This window comes from Solanum dulcamara, chromosome 9, assembly GCF_947179165.1.
Source record: "Solanum dulcamara chromosome 9, daSolDulc1.2, whole genome shotgun sequence".
NCBI lineage: Eukaryota > Viridiplantae > Streptophyta > Magnoliopsida > Solanales > Solanaceae > Solanum > Solanum dulcamara.
In genome coordinates, this window is record NC_077245.1 from 58,167,213 (window position 1) to 58,190,011 (window position 22,799).

Here is a 22,799-nt window from a genome sequence, read left to right on the forward strand (position 1 = left end):
ATTATAGAGTTCTTAGGCATGAGAGCTCATACATTTAATTAGTATTCATCATATAGGGACTCGAGTGTAGCAGTTCAACTACTTCAAGAACTTTGATATTAAGAAATGAATAGGAGTTATAGTTCATGCTTCCCATGCATCCGGTTACTATTTCCTGTATAGAAGGCTCGAGGGTGATAGCTCAGCTACCTTAAGAACCTTAGAATTTAGAAGTGAACATGAGTCAATAGGCTCTACATATATTGCCTTTTATCTTATAGAAGCCTTAAAAAGGCAATAACTCAACTATTACAGGAGTTCTACCATTACAAAGTGGATAAGAATTATGGACTGTACTCGGAGCTTTACGAATGGAATTATCCCCAAGTTCCATATACAAACCATTCATAACTTATATCTAAGACATGCCAAAATAAATAAGAATAGCTTTACATACTTATGCCAAAGACATGCCAAGAGAAGGAATAAGCTTTACATACCTCTTCCGGACATCCCTTAATCACGTCCACGTCGTCGTCCACCAAACCTATTTAAAATGGAAGCAATACAAGTATCAACAACCTTAGGCTTTTCATCACCTTAGGTTACATACGAGTATTTATAGAACTCATCATGTCGCTCGCCTTCTCAACTAGTTCCTTAACTAGTTAAAGAGTTAATGAAAATCGGGCAGCATCTCCCCTATAATGTGCCCTATCCGAATCCCCAATTACGTCTTTAATACCTAAATCCAACCAAAAACATAACCTGCAGATCATATATATGTACAACATGGAAACATTACACAACATAAACTCCAAACGACTCGCTCGAAACTACGATGCCAAAATAAGGTTTCTAGTTTCCAATTTGCAAAACCTTTAACCGTACGAAGTGAAGGGTCGTGTGGCTGAAACCATAAGATCCCCCAAATCTTTTAGAATACATTTATTCCCTGAAACACACACAACACAACCATCCCCCGCCTCCAAACACACAACGCCTCACTTCGACTACAATTTAACTACGACGACTTCAATTTAGATTGTTTCTTTTGCTGAGCATCACCATGATTTTTTTATACTTCCAGCAGTATAAAAAGTAAATAATACACTCCATAAAAACCCCATAAATTCCAAATTTAAAGGAGAAACCTTACCTTACCCGAAATTGGCCAAAACTAGCCAAAATTGCACCTCAGAAACCTCTTTAGCGTGCTGAAAGTTGCGGACTGTTTGCTGTCCGTTTTGGCTGCATCAAACCATTATTTTATACTTATAATACCTCCATATCATCGTGTTATACTCTGGATAATTTATTTACGGAACGAAATCGGGACTTACCTATTTTTTTGCTCCAAGCCGTCATGTTTTTCTCTCCACTTTAGGGTTTGTTCTTCTTTTTTTATTTTCTGTAGATTTAATGAATGAAAGCTGAATTATATGTTATATATACATACATATATGTGGTCGTAGGGGGTGAAACATGTCATTCCCTAAAGGGGACACATGTCCAGCCCCTATTGGGCCACCGTATCCATGCATTGAAGGAGAGGCTGCCACATGGCAGTGGATGCCACCTCCCCCAAGTAGGTGGGTCACCTACCTAAACCCAAGAAGTTGGGTTACCTTATTGCTTGAGGTGCTTCCATGTGTCACTCCCTCATTGGCTGCCACGTGTCTTCTTTTTCTCTTCCTCGTGGGTTCGTAATCTTGTCTTATTTTAAGAGCCTATGTAATCCATACTACATAAGCTTGGCATATCCTCAAGTAGCTTAGGTATCTAACACTTCTAAGTTAGGAGCTTACGTAGGTAAATTGAGTCCTACGACTCATTACTTGGCCTCCAATTACTTCCGGATTCTTATGACTCTATTTCTAACCTTCTCTACTATGGGGTATCACATTCTCCTTTCTTTAGAGTCGTTTGATAGTGTCGTAGCTTATCCAGCTCACATAATAATGTCTAAGGAACTTAAGAGTCATTCCGAGCTCGAGAATATGGGGTGTAACACACTCATCTTTCACACCTTTTTCCATTTTAACATATAGACCACCAATTCCATCTTGTAGTAAAACAGTTAGGGTTCCCATGACCGAATGGAGTCCGATGCCTATTGTTAGCTCTAGATTAGGACAACTTGGGTAAAAGTTCATCCTTACCATTTTGAGCCCTGTTAGTGATTAAAATTTTGCTTCATCTAGTTTTACTTCAATATTATCAAATAATATCTCCAATAGTACCCTCACCATTTTTGTTGATGACTTCAAGTATTCAAGAGCCACATCCCTAACATGTGAAAAAAAAATTAAAATGAGTTTTCTACTTAATTCCTATGTTTGATAACTAGCAAAAAATATTGTCCCAAAATTATTTATACATATTATAGAAAATACTATTGGAATGGGGTGATTGGGGGTGAGGAGGAGATAATTAACGTGGAACACCACTTATGATGCTTGTTTTCCTATTCCCACAAGGAAAGTCATATTCCCGAGTTTTAAATAACTTATTTTTCTAGAGAACATGACCAACCAAATATGAGATTTTTCCCCTTTATACGAAACATACCCTAAGTCACTTAAAAGATAATTGTAAATAATCGTTCATAAAAAATAAAAGTAATAACATATTATTACCTTCTACAGTAAGGTAAAATCCAAAAAAAAGTATACCGATAAAGTTGAGGAATTGACATGTACATGCCGATATGCATACTCTATTTGATAGAATTTAATTTATTTGCACTATTATTGTAGAAATAAATTATACCATAAAATATAGGATAGTAAGTGATCAAAGAGGAAGTGAAGAAGGATTCCTACTTGCATTGAGGAGGCCGTTGTGCATGTGCTTCATCATCATTAGTATACATCATACTGACATAATCTTTCCATTCCAAAGCCATTTCCTTTTCAGGTACAAAGCTAGTCCCATATTTTACCAAAGGACTTGGGCTCACTTCTTTTAGATAAACAAATTTTTTCATGGGTAAATCACCTGAATGTACAATATTTAAAAAATATTTACCACATAGAGCAACATAATTAATTTAACCATATATAGAAAATTATTTAAATTAAATTAATTACGGTCTTTATTCTTCTAAAACTCTCACCCGCTATTTTCTCTTCCTCTGTTTCTCTATAAATTGTTTACACCAATATTCTCTCCAATCTTCTCACCCATAATTTTCTCTAAAATTAGGGAAATACTTAGCTTCATAGCTTCAAATTCACCGGATTTTGAGTCGGAAAATAGAGAGATCGTTGGTGCAAACTGATCAGCTGCTGTTAAAGTTGTAGAAAGAGAGATAAAAGGGAACCACGACTTTCTATAACATTTGTTCTCCAAATTTGGAATTAAATGATGTATATTCGGTGGAATATCACTTCTTAAAAGAAATTTTTTTGTTCTCCATAGCCAAAAAGAGGAAGAAGCAAACATGAGCAACGAATAGTACAATATTCAACAATATTCATGTGAAATTTTCTCCATAATTTTTCATTTTTATTACTGATTTTCATTTCTTTGGTTGTAGCGATTACTTGTTCAAACTGTTGTTAATCGGCGATTCTTCTGTCGGCAAATCATGTCCTCTTCTCAGATTCGCCATATGTTCATCTATTTAACTTTGATCTCCTATGTTTATAGTTTATTTGTAATGTGTGAATGAATGTTTTGTGTTGTATAATGATTAATGCGTATGTTATTGCAGAAGAATGGACAAATTTAGGTAAATGCAGATTTGAATCAGTTGAGGAATTGTGATTTCTGAGTAGAGATCTGTGACTACTTAAATGTTTGAATGCTTGATTGTTTACTTATCTGAAGGTTTGAATTAGATTTCATACCTAATTCATTAGCGATACACAATTTGTATTAAGTTGTGATTCAATATGAAAGTTTATTTTTGTTTCTACGTTTATCACAATTACTTGTTTACTTGTTTAATGTGTGTGTAATACAATTTTTGTTCAAGTTTAATTCATTTTTTTGGCCTACAGATCACTGAAGGTTGGTTTCATTAGATACAAATTCCATTCATGTCTAATTCTCTTCTAATTCAAGTTTAATATGTATGTAATACGTTTGTTGTTCAAGTTTAATTCATTTTTGTGTCCTACAGATCACCGAAGGTTGGTTTTGTTAGCTACATGTTTCATTCGTATCTAATTCTCTTCTAATTCAAGTTTAATGTGTGTGTAATACCTTTGTTGTTCAAGTTTAATTCATTTATGTAGCCTACAGATCACTGAAGGTTGGTTTTATTAGTATAGGTTTTATTCATATCTAATTCTCTTCTAATTCAAGTTTAATGTGTGTGTAATACATTTATTGTTCAAGTTTAATTATTTTTATGGCCTACAGATCATTGAAGGCTGGTTTAATTAGCTACATGGTTCATTCGTGTCTAATTCTCTAATTCTCTTCTAATTCAACAAAAAAATATGCAGGAGAAAAACATAGCTAATCTGGCTGTGCTACTTTAATCCAATGGCTGATGGGATTGTAGAAACAAGTATATTAATTACTTGGCAGATGGTGTGTTGATAAATACCGATTCAATATTTGCTAGCCTCGTTTCTGTAATTGCTGCTCAATTATCAATAGACACATCAACAAGTAAAGTTGAAATCAGATATAAGATTGATGAAAGGTCTCCTACAATTTGAATTCATAACGATATGGGAGTAAAAGTGTATATTGAAACCAAAAAGGAACATAGAGATATGTCAAAATACCCTTTATGTGTCACAACAATTGAATAGGTCAACTTAGAGAGTGATTCCACCTTAATTCCATTATTATGTTCAGAACTTCAGAAGACATGAGGATTACACACAATTCATACTTTTCTAATGCATTTAGTGGTATCGATGATGCGCTAGAGTTAATTGGTTTTGGATCATGTGAAGAAGTTGATGAGCAAGAAGAAATACAACCAGACATCATTATTAACCCCAATCAATCTTTTTTTGAGAAAGATCAAGTTTACAAAAATAAATATGTCCTTACCAGTGCACTAAAAAGTCATTCCATTCTTAAACACTTCGAATTCAAGACATTGAGATCAAGTTCAACATGGTAAGACTCAAATTCAAGTTAGTTTATACTATTGATTGTCTATTAATAATTTTTTTTCAACAGCTATTCAACACAATGCCTCGGAGAAAACTTTAGTTGGAATTTATGCGCTTCAAGCGTGAATGAATCTCAAATGTTCGCTATTAGATATTTTGAAAGAGAACACACGTGTTTGTTGCTGCATAATTCATTATCAGAAAGACAAGCAACAAAGACAGTTCTTGGGAGTTGCCAAATGTATTGATCGAGATGCCAACTACACACCAAGAGATATACAAAATGACATGTTACAGGAATATGGTGTGCGGCTCACATATATGCAAGCTTGGAGAGCTAAAGAAAAATCTCTTGAATTAGTTTAGGTGATCCAGCTCAATCATATGGAAAGTTGCCAAGTTACTTTCACATACTAGAGGCAACTTACCCTGGTTTTTATATAAGATTTCATAAATCAGAGGATGACCATTTCCTATATGCATTTGTAGCTCTGTTTATATCGATAAAAGGATGGGAGTATTGTAGACCAATTGTAGTTGTTGATGGAAATTTTCTAAAAGGAGCATACAAAGGTATAATTCTAACAGCTAATACCTTAGATGCAGCAGGTGAGACTTTTCGAATACAATACTAATGCTTCTATAAATGAAATTCTAATTTGTATTAAGAGTTTGCACAATGTATTAAAAGTGTATTATATATGAAATAAAAATATCTTAAAAATATATTAAAAATGTATTAAACATTATACCTGATGCAGGGAGTATATTGCCTCTTGCCTATGCCATTGTTGATTCAGAGAATGATGCATCTTGGAGGTGGTTTTTTGAACAATTCAGAGAGGCATTTGGTCAAAGATTAGAGATGTCTATCATTTTGGATAGGGATGCAAGCATTATTAAGGCAACTTCAACTGTCTATGAAGAAATACCTCATTTCACGTGTATATGGCACTTGTTGCAAAACATAATGAAAAACTTAAGAAAAAGTCAGAAAAAGGTAACAGAATTGTTCTACTCTATGGCAAAAACATACACCACGATAGAGTTTAATCAACATATGGCAATTGTTGAGAAGATAAACAACAGGATTAAAGACTTCTTGATGAACGTTGGATATAACAAATGGTCGCGTGTTCATGCTCAGGTAAATAGGACTTGGATAATAACATCAAACATTGCAGAATCAGTCAATTCAAGAACAAGTAGAGATGGGCATAAAATACAAAAAACCGAATTACCAAACCGAACTGGCTATTTCGGTATTTCGGTATTCGGTAATTAGGTTCGGTAGTCGGTACCAAAAGTCCACAATTTCGGTATTCGGTTTCGGTTACGGTATTTATTTTTTTCCCGTTCGGTATTTCGGTAAATACCGAATACCGTAATTAATATGACTAGTCCACTATTAATAGTCTATTATATGTCTGTTGGGCCTAAGCCCTTTAGGAATTATTTTAGGGCAGCCTAAATCCCTAACCCAATAACCCAACAGCCCAGTCTAACAACATTACAACAAAAATCCATTTAGGCTAGGGTTAAATTTTATTCTTTCTTTCTGTTTCTCACTTTCTCTTCTTCTCAATTCTCTCGTTCTTCACTTCTTCTTCTTCTTCAGTTCTTCACTTCTTCAGTTCTTCTTCACTTCTTCTCAGTTTCTCACTTCTCAGTTCTCGTCGTCAACTCGTCATCAGTCATCACTCATCAGTTGACAGTCATCGTCTCACGGGAAAGTAAAAAAAAAAAAGAAAAAGTAGCTTCACAGGAAAGCAAAAGCTTTTTTGGTTATGGCTGAATCTTCTTCAACAAAATTGGTATAAGAAATTAGTGGCTTTAGAGTTTATCGGGAAGAGGTTCTGAAGGCGAAACAGTTGTACGAGTCTATCTGGATATCACGAGCCTGAACTTTGGAGGGACAGATCAGCAGGTTCGGGGCATTAAGCTGATTTAGACGAGCTGAATTTTTTTGAAGCTCAGGCAAGTTTTCTTCCACCAGCGTTATTTGTATATCTGTTGAACATTGCTCTTTGTATGAAGAAAATGAAAAAAATCTAAAGTTTTGATCTTTTCGGCTTTTCCGCAAGTTTACAATTGCGCTAAACTCAGTTTGGTTCTCGTTGGTAATTAATTTGTTGATTCATTTTTCTGTGCAATTTCAACATTTCTAAGCAGTTTAATTTGTTAAATTTGAACTTTTAATTCAGTTAGAACTTAAAAATCACGGGCTTTTTGCTTTTGGGCATAGATGAAGTGAGAAAAAGTATGTGGTTCTAGACTTGTAGTTACTTGATAGATTGTTTAAGTATAGGGAAATTTTGGACTGTGTTCTGACTTCTGATAGCATTTATTGTTAGAAACTTGACTTTTAAAAGAGTTTTATTTCTACATTTTTCCTGTTCTGTGTTCACAAGGAAAAGAAGCTAAGTGATGTAATTATAAGTTAATGGAAAAATCATATAGCAGCATTCTTGGTTCTCTATTTTTCAGTTTGTAACTTTAATGTATTGAATACTGCATTTTCCAGTGTATGTATTGTGCTATGATAGGAAGAATGAGATTGAATCTACATTACCTGATCAAAGTATCCTTCTTTGTTGCTTTGTTTCTTGCTTCCTTTCTTTCAAATGAAAATGATTGTTAATTTATGTCTTATAACATTTGTAATCTCTTCAATGTTTAGATGGAAGATGAAACAAGTCGAACGACCAATGTCATTGGAAGCGCACCTTTGGCTCTTACCGAGTCTCTTGATTCAACAATAGAAGTTCAACAACATGCAGTGACGGTGAAGAGAAAAGCTATAGAATCAAGATCTGCTGCTTGGCCGCATTATGAGAAACTCATAGAAGATGGAATTAATAAAGCTAAGTGCAAGTATTGTGGTAAAGTTCTCTTAGCTGATTCAACTAAAAATGGAACAAGTGGACTGAATAAACATTTGAAAACTTGTCCTAAAAATCCAAATAAGGTTAACAATTTCAATTCCAAGTACAAATAATCAAATTTAAACTTTCCCTTAGAAGGTGAAATGCGTGATGGGGCAATTTGGACTTTTGATCAAGAGGCATCTCGGAGGGCTTTAGTTGAGATGTTAATCCTTGATGAACTTCCTTTTCGTTTTGTTGAAAAGGAAGGTTTTAAGAATTTTATGAAAAAAACCCAACCTTTATTTTGAGTTCCCTCCCGTAGAACAGTGACTAGGGATTGTTATCAAGTTTTTGGTGAAGAGAGACAAAAGTTTATGAAGTATTTGAAAGAAACATCACCGAGAGTTTGTCTAACCACAGACACATGGACTTCTATTCAAAGAATAAATTATATGTGTTTAACAGTACACTTTATTGATAGTGATTGGCTTTTGCATAAACGAATTTTAAACTTTCAGGTTGTTACTAGTCATAAGGGTGACAAAATGGCCCGTTGTATTAGTAAGTGTTTCCTTGATTGGAAATTGGAGAAAATAATCACTATAACTGTAGATAATGCTTCTTCTAATGATGTCATGGTGAAAGAGTTACACAAACAAATGGTTAATTGGGAATCTAACATGAAATGTGGTAACCATCTTCACGTGAGATGTATGACTCACATTTTGAATCTTATTGTGCAAGATGGCATGAAAGAAGTTGGTTCATCGATCAAACGTGTTAGGCAAATGGTGAAATATGTTAGACAATCTCCCATATGGATTAGAAAATTTGAGGAATGTTGTGAACTAAAAAATATAGACAGTAAGAAGTCATTATGTTTAGATATTTCAACCCGGTGGAATTTGACCTACTTGATGTTGGATGCCACACAACATTTTGAGAGTGCATTTGATTACTTTGATCTCGAAGATGGTGGATTGTCAACTTATCTTGCTAATCATGTTTGTGAAGATGGAAGTGTTGCAGGTGTACTTGAAAGTGATGATTGGCAAAAGGTGAGAAATATGGTAATATTTCTTAAAAGATTTTATGATCTAACTGAAAAGGTTTCAGGTTCACTCTACGTCACTTCTGCTGGTCACTTTGAAGATATAGTTGAGCTTCACAATCATTTAAGAGAGTGTATGGAAGACAATGATCCTTCTTTGTCAAAAATGGGAGAAAAAATGAAACAAAAGTTTGTCAAGTATTGGGGTGCTCCGGAAAAAATGAATAAAGTGCTTTTTATTGCCTCTATCTTAGATCCTCATAACAAACTTGAGTATGTTGGCGACGCACTTGAGGATATGTTTGGAGATGAAAAGGGGAGTGAAATAAAAGATGAAATGGTGACTTACATGAAATCTATGTTTGAAGAGTATGTAGCAAAATTATCTAATGTATCTCGACGCCCAGCTACTCTCTCTGATTTATCGGGTCAGACATCAGATTCATCTATCTCTAACACTAGCACAAAATCAACAAAAGTAAGAAATAGGATCCAAATGAAGAGGAACAAACTAGATGGTACAGGTTTGGGTAGTAAGTCGGAGTTGGAAAGGTATCTTAGTGAAGAACTAGAGCCGACTGATGATGACGACAATTTTGATATCTTGTCGTGGTGGAAAGTTCATTCTCCTAGGTATAAAATTCTTTTCGAGATGGCTCGTGATGTGTTGGCAATTCCAATTTCTAGTGTGGCATCGAAATGTGCCTTTAGCACCGGGGGCCGTATTCTTGATTCATTTAGGAGTTCTTTGACTCCGAAATTGGTGCAAGCTGTTATTTGTCTTCAAGATTGGCGTCGAAATGAGCCTTATCCCATAAATGTTGAAGAAGATTTTAATGATCTTATGAAACTTGAACTTGGTGTGTTTTTTAGTTTCGATATTTTATTTTTATATTTTTTTACTTTGTTTAATTGTTGACACATTTTAAATTCTTTTTAGCTATGGATGATATTGACTTGCATTGTTTAAGCTGAAAAACAGTAAAAGCAGATTTTGGACTCTATTTCCTCTGCTGCTACTGTTTCTGACTTCTGATTTTGGAGCTGCTTCAGGTGGTGGTGGTGTTGTGTGTAGTGTGCTGCTGCTGCAGGTAGTGTTGCAACTTATGTTGTTTATTGTTGTTGTGTGTTGCAGCTGAAGCATTTTGTTGTTGTTATTGCATGTTGTATGTTGTTGCAGGTGCTGTTGTTGTGTTGCTCCTGCCAATTATTGGCTTATTGCTGCTGCAGTGCAGCCTGCAGGTGTTGTTATTGCTGATTGTTACTTATTTTGGTGGCTGTTGTAGGGAGCTACTGCAGGAGGTGGTGGTGTTGTGTGTAGTGTGCTGCTGCTGGGTGTAGTGTTGCAGCTTATGTTGTTAGTTGTTGTTGTGTGTTGCAGCTGAAGCATTTTGTTGCTATTGTTGCATGTTGTATGCTGTTGCAGGTGCTGTTGTTGTGTTTCTCCTGCCAATTATTGGCTTATTGCTACTGCAGTGCAGCCTGCAGGTGTTGTTGTTGCAGGTTTTTGCTTGTTTTGGTGGCTGTTGTAGGGAGCTGCTGCAGGAGGTGGTGGTGGTGTGTGTAATGTGCTGCTGCTGGGTGTAGTGTTGCAGCTTATGTTGTTAGTTGTTGTGTGTTGCAGCTGAAGCACTTTGTTGCTGTTGCCTGTTGTTGCCTTTTAGTTTTAGATTTTATTTTAAGATGGTTTGTGGTTACTTATCTTGTAAAAAAAATACTTGCATTTGTGTTTATCTTATAAGATGCAGAAATTTTGGTATTACCGAATACTGTACCGAACCGAATTTTTATTTACCGATTACTGAATTACCAAACCGAAGTTTGAAAGTTCGGTATTTGGTATATACTTTAAATTACCGATTACCGAATTATCGAATCTAAATTTTGAAAATACCGAACCGAATACCGAACGCCCAGCCCTAAGAACAAGACATGCCAAAGTTCTTATAGTCTTACACCTTCTAGAATTCATGAGACAACTTGTTCAAAAATAGAATAACAACAACAAGTCAAAGGCAATATTTTCAGGATTTTACCTTAGGAAAAAGTATGAAAAAATTCTACAACGTAACAAAACTGCATCGGAGAAATTAAGAGTATGGTATCTGTAAATTTATTTTTGCTAATATTTTTTCTTTTGATTCACATGTAACATCTCTCTTGCTTATATTTCTTTTTATTTTTAATAGGTTAGGGAGACAAATGAATATGTGTATACAGTACTTGATGGCATTACATGATTCACGATATGTCTTCAATAACGTACATGCACATGTGAGAGATTTCAATAGGATGAGTTGCCATATCCACATGCTTTGGTTGTTTTAACAACAAAACACGCTGATTATGAAAAATATTGCTCTGATTACTACACAAGAGGGAATTTATTGTGGACATACCAGTTTCACTTGAATTCTCTCCCAGATGAAAGCACCTGGAATATACCAACACACGTTCTTGAAGAGGTTGTACTTCCACTCCTTTGAAAGAGACCTCCTGGGAGGACAAAATATAAAAGACACACGCAATTGAGAGAAGATGGATTCAAAAAATTAAAAATAACATGCAGCAGTTGTGGACAACAAGGTCACAATAGGAAGACTTACAAGAATGTTAGGCCTTTGAATTAAGAATAAAGAATGACACTTGAAATAAAGAATAAACTCTGTTTGTTTTAGGTCATTAGTTTGCTACAAGAATTCATTTTTTAGTTCGATTTTAATTCATATTTTTTGGTTTATAGATCACTGAAGGCTTTTTCATTAGCTACAATTTTCATTCGTGTCTAATTATCTTCTAACTCAATTTTAGTGTGTATGTAATTCATTTTTAGTTCAAGTCTAATTTATTTTTGTGTTCTATAGATTACTGGAGGCTTTTTTAATAGCTACATTTTCCATTCTTGTCTAATTCTCTTCTAATTCAATTTTAGTGTGTATGTAATTCATTTTTGTGTTTCTATAGATCACTGAAGGCTTTTCATTAGCTACACTTTTTATTCTTGTCTAATTCTATTCTAATTCAACTTTAATATGTATGTAATTTATTTTTCATTCAAGTTTAATTCATAACGTAGGTTTCAGTTTGATAACACTACTGAAACACATCACTGAAGGCTTTTTCATTAGCTATACTTTTTATTCATGTCTAATTCTCTTCTAATTCAACTTTAGTGTGTATGTAATTCATTTTTGTGTTTCTATAGATCACTGAAGGCTTTTTCATTAGCCACACTTTTCATTCGTATCTAATTTTATTCTAATTCAACTTTAATATGTATGTAATTTATTTTTCATTCAAGTTTAATTCATTTTTTATTCAAGTTTAATTCATAATGCAGGTTTTAGTTTGATAACACTACTAAAATGCTTTAACATTAACGTAGCTATGTATTGCATTATAAAAAAAGAAGAAGATATATTTTACATGAACAAAAAACTATATTAAAAGTGTATTTTACATGTACAAAAATCATCTTAAAAATGATAGCACAAAACAATCTTCAAAACCTAACTAATACATCAGCTATAATCTGTTTTTACACAACATAGTTTTCATAGATATTTTAACTAATATAACTACATTTATTTATTTATGTGGGCTTTCGTCTTCACTTTGAAGGTTACTCTTTTGCTTCTTCACTGCATATTCCCATAGTAGAGCCCCAAACCTCTTTCGGAGACTGTCTATACTTAGTTGTTGATTTGCAATATAGGGCCATTGCTTACTAACTCTGCAAATGCAGCCACAAAAACTCCACAGTCCCTACAAAATTTAAAATATAAAATCATTATAAAAATACTATTGAGTTTAATAAGACCAATACAAAAGATAGTATTTATTTCATAAACAATTAAACTTACAATTAATCTTCTTGTTGTCTAGGAATCCCTTCAGTTATGAACTTAGATTCAATGAGCTCAAACTCATTTTTTCCCATTGTATTTAGGTGATTTCTTCAATTTAGGACACTTATCATAGAACTTGACCACACTCAAGTAGTATGGTAAAACCAATGAAATCATGCCAGCAACATTTTGAGTCAGAAAATTCATCCCCCTGTAGATGGAAATGAATCATACACCTTCAAAGACCTTTCAACAATATCAAACACAACAAAAATCCAATGATAACCCTTTTTAATGTTTATTGGAAAAAGAACATAATCCACTTTGTCCCATGGGGTGCTTGCCAAGAAACGGTGTCCGCATATATACTCAGCAATAGCATCCGAAGCTTTAATTCCAAATTTCTTATTATTTTCATGAGCTTCATAGAGTTGAAAATAAGATTGAGCAATCTTTTTCTTGAATAGACAATCAGTAGTTGTAAATCGAATATTATTATTGGTTTCATACTTTCCCTTCTTTCTAATATAATAAAAAATGATGTCAAGATGCTGCAAAAGATTTAAAATGATGTCAAGTGTCAGATAATATTTCAAATCTGTAGCAAGTTCAATTCAGTGAGCTCATTAAAGCTTGTCCAGAAAAATGGGAGAAGAAGTTGATTCAGAAAAATGAGAGTGTTCACCTGGAGTTTACATAACTAACCTCATCATTCCATGCTTGACCAGAATGTTCCAATTTGAAAAACCATTCTTTTGCTTCTACATTGCAAACACCTAATTCAAATGCTGGCTTGAGGACATTAACAACTTCTGGATACGGTTTCTTTCCCCTTTAAAGCATAAAAAATGAAATTTTCAGTCAGTTAACTCATTTAAACTAAAAAAAAAATTTGACATATAAAATAACAAACATTAATAAATTACCTCTTTTTTGTACCCGTATAAAGCCACGAAGTGAATGAATCTATCAAATCAGATTCATCATCTACTCCGATTACAAGTGAAAAGGGGTGTTTTATCTCAAATATTTGGCGTGTTACACATATAGTCCCTCTAGATTCAAAATATTATATATAAGGAGATTTAATTGACTTTCCTAGAATTTTTTTTATTGCCCGCTTCTTCGGTGTCGCTTTCTTTTTATTTTCATCAACAGTGGCTTTCTTTTTCTTTTTCTTTTCCTCAATAGTGGCTGCCTTTTTATTTTTGTTTTCCTCAACAGTGGCTTTCTTTCTTAGATATGATGCTTCTGCCTTGCGAATTTGGGAAAGATCTTCAACACACAACATGAAGTCATCAAGCGTTTGAGGAGTTTTTTGACTACCCTTTGCCGCATAGGCATCAGTAGGCACCACAATCTAGTTTACCTTTGTTAGCTGCACTACTATTAGGTTGCGCCTCAACTGAATTAAGATCAGCAACCTCTTCTTCTATATACAAAATAAATCTTTTAGTAATGCATTAAGGGAGGAGCAGGTAGAGTAATTAGAGATCAAAGAAGTTTATTTGAACTTTCAAAATAAAACTAATACCATTTATATCAGCAACAACCTCAGATAAAACTTGTTTAATAGTAATTCCTACAACATCTTCATCTGTAAGTAACATGAACAATTTAAACAAAGATGAATGAAAGTATATGAAATGTGTATTATATTTGTATTAAACCCTTCATTACCAAATTTTCTTTCAAAATTTCCAACAGTACCAAATTTAACGAAAGCTTTAAACACTTGAGATTTTTCATGCTGAGCTGATTCTACAACTCGAGTGTCATGCCCTCTTGCCACATGTATTGATGCATCAACACAAGGAAAAAAATATTGTGTGTAATTAAAATATATTACAAGAAAAATATGTGAATAAAAGTTTGGGGAAAAGCAATATGGTAATAGTGTCAAAAAAAACCTTGACTGATGTATTTAATTTAACTTTCTTAAAGGGTGTACCACACCCCAAAAATTTACTTATTTTGGACTGGAGGGAGTAATAATCAGAAACCACCTGCTTTGATATGAGAAGTGCTCTACCAGTTTAAGATACTTATTACAAGTATCCATCAGAAGTTGTTTTTCTGTTTCAATCAAAATTATCATTTACTTCTTTTATTTAGACACCAAGTTATATTCTAATTTCCAATTGTTCATCTACGAGTAATGAGCTTCATTATGAAGACCCGTTTAAACCAGATTCTGAAGCTACATAACTTTAAACAACCTCCAACTAAGACCTTCATCAAAAGAATACCTTTTAGCTGAGTTGCTCAAATGGATTTAGCCATCAGCTATATTTTCTAGCATATTTGGTGCCTTGTAGAAGGAGAGACATAAGAATTATAATTGCAAGGGCTTAGGCCAAACTTTTGCTTGTAAAATCTTTGTTCACTTTAAAGTTTATGGCAAGTTACTGAGTAGAGGTCTACTACCCTTACCAAATTTTAATGTATTAACAATCTGAGACCTACTATTGTAGTTATATAGATTTGTGGTGCATTTTTGAATATTATATAAGGACACATAAAAACAAATATATCTCTTGAATATCCACACCTTCATTGGTTTAATTATAGTTTCAAATGCATATACGCATGTCACCTTTTATTGTTTTTCCCGTCCCTTGACCAAACTAACTCTTCTTGGTGAACCTTAAGGAATATGCATCAAATGAAATACATCTTCAAACCAGCTAATTTGAGCTTGACCATGATAGGCTTTACTGCTAATATGATGGCTAACTTTAGCAAGTGAATTTCATGCTAAGTGGGAAATAATCAATTTTGGCAGATAATGTTCTATGTTGCTCAGCCTCCTCAAAAATACAATTAGGTGCGTGTTGGATCCTCCAAGAATAGTGCATTTTTGGAAGACCCAATTTGGATGCGATAACATTTTTGGAGAGTCTAAGCAAAATATGCCATTTTTGGTTCCTGGAGGAGAGTAAGGGAGAAGGAAAATTGAAAAAGCCAAATGGACAATTACCCAGCTATCCTGCTGTTATTTCAATTCCCTAATTTATTTCACTACCAAACTTGGGAAATGGATGACACCTATCCACTTTTACTTCCACTCCTCTTTATCCCAAGTTACACATAGCATTCGATAAGTATAAGCATTTCCATTATCATGGGAACAGAGAATTTTTAACATATTAAAAATCTCCAACTTCAAACAACAAGCTCTATTACAATGAAAACTCTCCTCCATCTCATTTACATCCAATTTCTCTATTCAAGATACTTTAACCAAATTTATGGAGTGAAACAAAAGATGATTAACTAGACACTACATTAGAGTATGGAAATCACTAAAGCTAAAATATATAGGAAAGTGCTAGTCAATGTCACTTGAAAACTATAGCACACAAACAATTTTATTTGGTAAAAGAACTCATTCACATTAGCACAGAGAATACAAGCACACAATCTACTATTCAGCTCCGCAATGCCTATGATTATGAATAGTAACACTAGCAGCTAAACCATATACAACAACAATATACCCTATGTAATCCCACAAAGAAGGTGTGGGGAAGGTAGAGTCTTCGCAGACCTTTTCCCTACTTTGGGAGGTAGAGACAACTTTAGTATGTATGTAATTCATTTTTGTGTTTCTATAGATCACTGAAGGCTTTTTCATTAGCTATACTTTTTATTCGTTTCTAATTCTATTCTAATTCAACTTTAATATGTATGTAATTTATTTTTCATTCAAGTTTAATTCATTTTTCATTCAAATTTAATTCATAATGCAGGTTTCAGTTTGATAACACTACTAAAACACATCACTGAAGGCTTTTTCATTAGCTACAATCTTCATTCGTGTCTAATTCATAAAAATATAACCCCTCTACATTAGCACAGAGAATAAAAGCACACGGTCCACTATTCAGTTCCAAGGTCTATGATTATGAATAGTAACACTAGATAAGTAAAAACTCTAAATAGTAAATAAACTTAAGTCCCTGCCAGAAAGTATAACAAGATAATATAGATGTATTTAAAATATAAAAGAACCTCCATTGAAGTCTAATCCACCCGAAAATGTCTCACCAGCCTTTTTGTTAGATGATTCCCTGGCTCTTCGAGTAAAAGAACTGTTGATGTCTCTCCTAGCAAACAACAAAGAAATATCCTTCAATAATTATTTGTTGGAATTCATCACAAATTCTTTTATTTGAATAGATTGTAAGTCTATCTTCTCTTCAAGAGCTTTGTGTTTTTCATTCGCCTAGTATATAATTAAATATAACACAAATATTAGAATAACAGTTTTGAAAAAGATAAAGCCTAAAGGAAAGTTAGCTTATATCTTTACAAGTTCTTTTCTCAACTCTATAACCTCCCTGGTCAACATATCTAGACTATGCTTTGATCGTTTCGGCTCCAATTTCAAAATTTTAGAATGGTAATCACGAGGTTCAGAAAGCCTCAATTTAGATACCTCATCTTCAATCGCCACTATATTCTCAAACTAAAATTAAAATATAGAAACAAATAGATGTATTAACTTGAGTTGAACTAATATATATATGTGTCATAAATTGTATTAACTTTGTATAGATACCTTGAATTTCGTAGGCATGACGATGCCATTTTCAATATGCTTTTTCCAAGGACTTTCAGCAACTGTTTTCCACCTCTAAATTCTTAGAATAGAATAAGAAATTCGAAGAGCTAAATCTTCATCGACTCTATAACAACACTCAAAAATCCAAATTTGAAGGGCAAGAGGCAATCCACCTAATCTATAGTACTGATTGGTTGAATTAAGCTTGTGCCTCATATTATCAAGCAACTTCTTGTAGATATCTAAAACTCACGGGTAAGAATTGAATTGTCCACTTTTCATAAGGTAGAAATCTCTATTACTAATTTGGTATTCATTGTTCTCATATGAGAACAAAAATCATTAATAAAGAACAAAATAGCTAGTGAAACGGTGGAATCATCATCTATGAATTTTTTTGATAAAAATAACTTGCGTAGATGATTCTTTTGAACAGTAATTTATTCAAGGAAATAATTGCTCAACAACCGACAAGGAGAATCTGGAACATTAACAGAGCAACCATCACTAATATAATTTAAGCCTGTAATTAATCCAAATTCTCTAAACCCGAAAAATAGCATCTTCTCATTTAATTCAACACCAAATACATCATCTGGTGTGTGTTTTAACTCCCTATTCATAAGGCAATAAATAAGTTAGAGTTGTGTGGTCACTTTCGGAAGGACAAGAAAGTAACCAAAATAAGTATTCCTAAACAACTCGAGCTGTTTTTCAGATAAAAAAAGTTTTATTTTCTCAATCACGTCATGATTAGTATATGACGACCACCTACTTGAAGAATACAAAACATCTGGATGTCACTAGAATTTACGATCCTACATATAAATAATATCAATCTATCACTATAGATAATTATATCTTAACATGAACCCTCAAATAGAACTTAAAAGATATGTGAGATTTTAAGGAAAGAAGAGTAGCTTTATCAGTGCTAATATTAGCAAATTCTACCCATGACTGTTTTTATATTGGAATGTCTTTTATATGACAGTAATTGATAATACAAATCAATGATCTTAGAAGATCAATTTATTGATATCAAATCTGCCTTTGGTCTTAAGCTCAACAATAAGATAAGATAAATACAAAAGATTAAGGGATTATGAATCTAACGTAAGAAGTGATTTCAAAACAGAGAAACTGCACTCGACAATAAATCAAAATTTTATCAAACTACACTTGATTTAAAGTGAACATACAGAGATACTGTAGAGTGTAGATATATAAAAAGGAGCTAGTCATGCAATAGTTATACATCTAAAGATTTCTTCAGCAATTTAGGAAAAAGGAAAAGAAACAAACATGACTCCAATGTAAAATAAAAGCAAATCAAATATTTCATTTAAAAATGAACTACTGCTAATGTGTACTCCTCAAGTTTCAAGGAAAACACATCATCACAAACATACTAAACTTTAATGATCGCTTTACTTTTTGCAAAAAAAAAGATATTACTATTTCATTTTCACTCCTCTTTTAATAATGGAAAACTCTTTAAAGCAGTCTTAGCTTAGATTAAATTATTCTCATTGAAAAACTAATAGTTGTGAGGGAGAATAAGCTTGAACAATCATATGGTAAAGAAATCTGTGTTGGATTAATTTTTTCCTGCAGTTTTTGCTGGTCTACATGTGGCTAGTTCTAAAAACATTAGATTTATGGGAGGATTATGAATGAGATTATTGATTGTTCCAATAAGTAGGAAGATGCTAACATAGGTTGCATATTAGAATTAAAGATTACTGTCTCTAGTTCTCTTCTAATTCAACTTTAATATGTGTGTAATACACATTTTTGTTCAAAGTTTAATTTATTTTTGTGTTGTACAAATCACTAAAAACCTTTTTCATTAGCTATAGTTTTCATTCGTCTCTAATTCCCTTCTAATTCAACTTTAATATGTGTAATACACATTTTCATTCAAAGTTTAATTCATTTTTGTGGTGTACAGATAACTGAAAACATTTTTCAATTAACTACAGATTTCATTCATCTCTTATTCTCTTCTAATTCAATTTTAATGTATGTGTAATACATTTTAGTTCAAAGTTTAATTCATTTATATTTATTTATTTAAAAAAATTAATAAATTGTAACACAAAAGATCTAACAATTCATGGCAAAACTCCCAACAATCACTGATGTAATAAACTTGAGCAAATAAATTTAGACTATAATAAAAGTATCAAATACACAAATATTTCTTCAACATCTAGCACACAAGTTCAAAACAATAACAAACTAAGAAAATACACATAAACGGATTAAAAATATTATCAGTTAAATAATGTGTTTGTAGAATGACATACCAGATATAAATTCTCCGGTAAAACCATATTTTTGCACAATCGATTTCAAATATTTGGATTCTTCTCCTGAGCAACTGTAGTTTTCACTTTCTTTGACTAAAATTGAGAAGGTAAATCCTCAAAATCATCATCACTGTCAACAAATTTCTTAGATACCGATGCAACATCAACTCATTTTCTTTTCGATTTAGATTTAGAACTCAATTCACTGGTTTTTTTCTTACTTCTACCACCCTTTTTCTTTACATGCAATGCTTAGAAATTTTGATTAACCTCACCACCATCTTCTTTTGGAGATTGATTTACAGAAATTCCCAAACTAAAAGTTGGACCGACATTCACTTCACCATTGTCGATTAAATCAACAATTCGAATTCTTAGGCTTCTTCTAGGAGATTTCTGATCTTTTATTATAATTGTGCACCTAAAACCTATGAGTTTCGTATGAAATAAATAAAAAGATGAAGAAATAAGGAAAGAATGAAGAAGAGATGAAGGAATAAGAGAGAGAGACGCAGAAACTGAAGAAAAACCCTTAGAGAGAGAGATAACGCCCTTTTCTTTTCCTCAAATAAAAAGTTTATATAATGTCTTCTTTAATTAAAATATTATTATTGATTGTTAAAAATTATAATAAAATAAAAGTATATTTAAAAATAGTAAATATTTTTTAAAACATATTCAATTAAGAGCCCGTTTGGATGGGCTTAAAAAAGTAACTTTTATGTATGAAGTGCTTTTAGAACTTTGAAGTGCTGAAAGTTATTTTTATAAATAAGCAGTTGAGTGTTTGGATAAAAGTGCTTATGATGTGAATTTTAGGGTTAAAAGAATAAAAAAAGATAGTTTGAGAATTTAGTTATAATATAAGGGATATAAAAGTAATTTCCATGGTCAAAGAAAATGACTTTAAGCACTTTGGAAAAAAAAAGTTAGGAATCCTAACTTTTCATTTTTGACTGACTTTAAGAACTTTATGGCTTAAAGTCAGCATTAGACAAACACGTCCAAAAGCTAAAAAGGAGCTTTAAGTTGGTTTTGACCAACTTAAAGCCAATCCAAACGGGCTCTAAGTAATTTTTCCTTTTTTCATAGGTGGCTAATCAAAGAAGTTATGGGCTGTAGCTTTAACAGATTCCAACAATTTCAAAGTCACACCATGGTTTACTACTTGAAAGAATCGAAGTGTCTCAACAGCCATTGTAATAGCTCCCACTACTTGATCATGCTCAGGTCCATGTAATTTTGATAAATCAATGGCCACCAATAGTTGATCATCATCATTTGAATTGATGATTTTCTTGTCAATTAATATTCTTTCATTTGGTGGTTGTATGTATCTTTTTGGTACCATCTTAATGCCATTGTCTACAAGTCCCTTTACTCCATTACTCTTTTGGACCACAAAATCAAACAAGGCATTACCTTCATCAATACTAGGGGCCATATTATATTCTTGGAAATATTCTTTTTCCTCTTTTGGGTTGTTGGTTAATCAATATCTTGTGATTTTCAATGAGGAAGTTGTGCTTCCTGTCTATACCAATTTATAGTAAATGTTTTTTTTTGGTATATAGTCAAATTCTATTTTATATTCAGAAAGCAAGATTTTGTCACTTGAAGTTGTTGGAAATATACTATGATCAAGTTGAACATCAAAAAATATATATGAAATGTAGAAGACATTTTTCTTTGATTCTTTATTCTAACCTTTGCTTGCATTAGTTTAATTGTTGTCTAAGAATCAACCCAAAAACCATATAATAATATGGATGTCCAAGACTCCAATAACATGTAAGGTTCATAAAAGCACGGTTTTGACCCTCAAAGTAGGTGAAGACAAAGAAGAATTTTTGTGCTTAAATAAAATTTTATCCAATTGCAAAGAATATCAATTGCACACTATTCCAAATCAATATTTCTAGTTAGTGAAGTTTTAGGAATAAAATTTAGCCTATCATAATAAGATATATTTCATGTGATAAGATACTTTGAGCCTGTTTGGATTGACGTCTTTTAAGTATTTTAAAGTCAAAATAACTTTTAGGAACTATTGAAGTATTTGGATAAATTTAAAAAATGCAACACTTGATTTTAAGCTAAAATAAAAAAAATAAATCACAAATAAAAAATCAATTCAAACAGGCTCTTTATTAATGACACGTGATAAAATCACACTTTCTTTTTGTTATTAGTCAACTGGAAAAAAGAGTGGTTAGTATCTCCTTATCAAAGAATAATTTTAAATATAATTTTAGATCAAAAGGGTGATTCATCTATTATGGCATGAACCATGATGCCTTTTAGTCGTCAAATTTGAGACTTTGCACCAATGTGAGTGTTTTGTTGTTTGGAAGAATGTATTACAAACCTTTCGTGATGACCCTTAACAATCGAGACATAATATCAATTCTTTGTCACACCTCGATGTACACGAGTTTGGGTTAGGGTTTGTGGGTTTTACTTCATTTACAAGTTGATAATTTATGTTATTTTCAGGCTTGGCTCGATAGAGTTAGAAAAAAGGCAAGCTCCTTAGGCCTCCAAATTTGAGAGGCCTCAATTTGTTTTAGCAATAATAGATTATACCTTTTTTTTAAAAAAAATATCAAGACTATTTATAAAAATGATATATATATATATGTATTTCTTGGTGTTGGTGTATATGTATTTTATTAGTAAAACAAAATATTAAGTGCATATTTTAGTGAATATAAATTGACAAGAATGTGGTCAATTATTGTTGGTGTAACTTATGTAACCGCTAACTCATGCTCTACCTCATTATGCTTTGTAGCATATATAATTTCCAAGGCATAAAATCCTCCATTCATTTACCTAAATCATTATCCATTTTATTCCTATTCAAGACAAGGAAAATTTCCTCACTTATAAATAGTGGTGGTCTTTCTTTGTGAAGGATGGAAGAAAGATGAGAAGTGTAGATAATATTATAGTGTGTAGTAGTGAAAGAGAGAGTTGAGACAAGAAAATATTCTAAGTCTTCAATTATATTCACTTTACAAAAGAGAGTAATTATATGTTGACGGAAGGTATTCTTTTTGTGGAGCGTTGGACTCTTCAACTAATG

General features: G+C 32.6%; 1 pseudogene; it reads right to left on the bottom strand.

Annotated features, from left to right (window-relative positions):
• The window catches only part of LOC129903707 (scopoletin 8-hydroxylase-like), a 72,331-nt pseudogene extending 51,176 nt beyond the window's left edge, over positions 1 to 21,155 (bottom strand).
• Positions 21,156 to 22,799: the final 1,644 nt, after the last annotated feature.